The sequence below is a fragment of the Peromyscus californicus genome, unplaced genomic scaffold (assembly GCF_007827085.1).
Source record: "Peromyscus californicus insignis strain IS unplaced genomic scaffold, ASM782708v3 Scaffold_6__1_contigs__length_162567912, whole genome shotgun sequence".
Classification (NCBI taxonomy): Eukaryota; Metazoa; Chordata; class Mammalia; order Rodentia; family Cricetidae; genus Peromyscus; species Peromyscus californicus.
Window position 1 is genome coordinate 39,014,315 of NW_026294584.1, and position 3,111 is coordinate 39,017,425.

Sequence of the window (3,111 nt, forward strand, 5' to 3'; positions counted from 1 at the left end):
TAAATTATTACATTTGCACAATAGTTCTTATGTGGCAGACTTTGTGGTAATGGCTTCACACGGGATATTTCAATTAACTCTTGCAACAACCTATGAAGTAGTTACTGTAGTGATTCCAACTATAAATAAAACAAGAAGCATAGAGGCATGATGGGTCAACTCCCAGGACCATCAGCTCAGAGTGGTCAGGTTAGATTTGTTTACATGTAATCTGTCTCCAGAACTCATGTTTTTTAACATATATCACTGAAATATTATAATCCCATACATATATAAAAATCTGCACTGAGTAAGGAACACTGCTTAGTTACTAAGACCTCTTCAATAAGTATGAAGACCTTCTCCTGGGCAGATGTTTGAGTTCTAGCTATCCTTAAAAAATGAAGCAAAGGGAGACCAGCCTCGGGGCATCTTCAGCCCTTAACTTCTGCCCACAATAAAAATTCTCCATAATTATTGAGAGTATTAAGTGGAATACTAAAAATATTTTTGGCAAAAACCTTAACTCAAAGCCTATGAGGCACTTTTTCATATTGCTTAGGTCCTGCTTGAAACAAGTGTATTCAATACAAAACCACAACATTTTCTATATCCTTTTGCTTTAAAGTACCACAACTATTTTGTTTGTGTGTCACTTGGATGGATAATATAAATTTTTGCTCAGCATTAACCTTAGCATTTTAAATTGGATTTAGAGTTACATTTCAAGCGTTGGCTGCAAATGCATTATGATGAACTAACATCTATGAGCTAATTTTCTCATTAATTAGTATGCCCTTGGCATCTGTCACCATATGCTGCAATGTTCCCAAAATTACCATAGCACAACTTTATCACTGCAAATCAAAGCATCAGTGATGCTTGATTTAGGAAGCGTGGCAATACTTAACAGAACATTTGAACAATAATTGTGGTGAGCTAATACTTCATGAAAGCCATGTGTACAGTCTTCAGGATCATAACCAATATAGTTTTACCAAAAGGACATAATAAGTACAACAAATAGCTGCTGTGCATAAGGACTCTCTGTGCTCTTGATTTTAATAAAATGTTTGTCTCGTGTTTTCATAGAGTTCATTAACATAGTGTCCTATAAATTATAAGATGACCCTTCTCACAGAAATCAGTAGAGTATGTTTCTGTAACATTCCAGTTCCTGATATGTTCTTGAATTATGTCATACCTATATACATGTATTTTCTTGAGAGTGCATTGGCTGTTTCTTTCCCTCTAATAGATGTAGGCATTTTCTTCAAGTATATATTTCCACGTGTCTGTAGGCAGCCACTACTTCTTAGCCTTGTTTTCCAGATTAGGATGCATTCAGCAAAGGTCGATTGGAAATGGCTTCTAAATAGCAAGTTGGATATGAAAAGTCAGAGTAAGTGAGGAGAATATCACTGACCAGAATGTCACATATGTGGGACCATTAAAGCATTTGTAGTCTTTGTGGCTTGAGGGGGCTCACTGGATGTAGCTGCTCCCCCTCCCGAAGTCCATGCTGAGTTTCACTTTTTTGTTAAGGGAGGAACACTGTTGTGTTTGAATTTCTTTGCTCCCTATTCATCAAATTTAAATGCAATATGTCTTTTCTGAAGTCAAACATTATTTTAAGAGAATGGATCATCTTCAGAGGAAATGATTTTAAGAACGATGGCGTTTACTTGCCTAATTTGGCTCTTGATAGGAATGAAATCCACTGAAGGCTAGTGAGTTGTTGTGTTACATTCCTCAGGATGACATATGTGGGACCAGTCTGGGTCTGGTGGTCTGATGGTGATCCTTGAACTGTGAGGAACTTTATTGTTCACCAAGGATGGTGAGGAACAAATCGTGGTGATGGATATGAATATTTACCTTCCCTAGAGGAAGGGAAGCAAAGAGACTGGGGTGGTATCTCTTGGTGACACTGCCTGTGGTTGGAATTCATCCTTTGAATAAAATATAAGGATGGCAGTGCACTCTTGTTAAAAATTCTGGCTCTTTTCAGTAAATTCAGAATACGTTCTTCCTCGCCACACTTTGATTTGGTGGGAAATGTAATGGTTCAGTATAATGTCAATTAAAATGTTACTAGTTGTGTTTATGTGAATTTGTATAAGTAATTTTATACTAATGTTTTAGAGGCCTCACATAGCCAGAATCATCCTAATATAGAAAAATATTAAAATTTATTGTAATGCAAGATGCAAAATTGGTGCAAATAGACAATCTGATAGAATATAATACAGGAATAAGTCTATACATGTACAATGACTCAATTTATGATGAATATATAACTGTAAAGTAGTTGATACATTTTACCTCCATCTGTTCTGAATGCTTTAGGGACTTTATATGAGTAGACTCAGGCAATGTTTGTTCTTTGGGGACTGAGTAAATTTGCTTAGGCTAACGTCACAGAGGTATGCTCTAGCACATTATAGAGTCTTCTTCCTACTCAAGGTTGAGTAATAGTCTATTACACACACACACACACACACACACACACACACACACACACACACACACACACACGTTACATTTTCTTTATCTATTCAGCTGTCCATGATATTCTTCAGATATTGTGAATCAAGCTATGATGAAGGTGAACATGTAAGTTTATCTTTGAAAAACTGCTTCAAATTCTTGTGAGATATACCCCCAATTGGAATTGCTATATTATGCTACAATTTTGTGTTAATTTTCAATAAATTTCTATACTCTCTTCCATAGAAATTGCACCATTTTACATTCTTACCAACAGTAAAATGTACCAATTTCCCTACAGCTTTGCTAATAGTTTCTATTTTCTATGCTTTAACTGTAGGCATCTTGATGCACAGTACTGACATTATAGCTTTGGCTTTCATTTCTCCCAATTTTATGGATATTGAAATGTTCTCTGGGAGCTTTTTCTCTTCACAAACTTTGCCATCTTGTAAGTCAGATTATTTCGTTTTTCAATGAGAAATTTGTAACTTCTTGGTATTCACCCTTTACTAGTTCTGGATATTAACATGTCACTAAATTCACGAATTGGAAATGTTTTCTTCCCTTTTGTAGGACACCTTTTTACTATTTGTTGCTTTTGATTCAAAGAAGTCTGTAAGTTTGACATGGTCTTTGTTG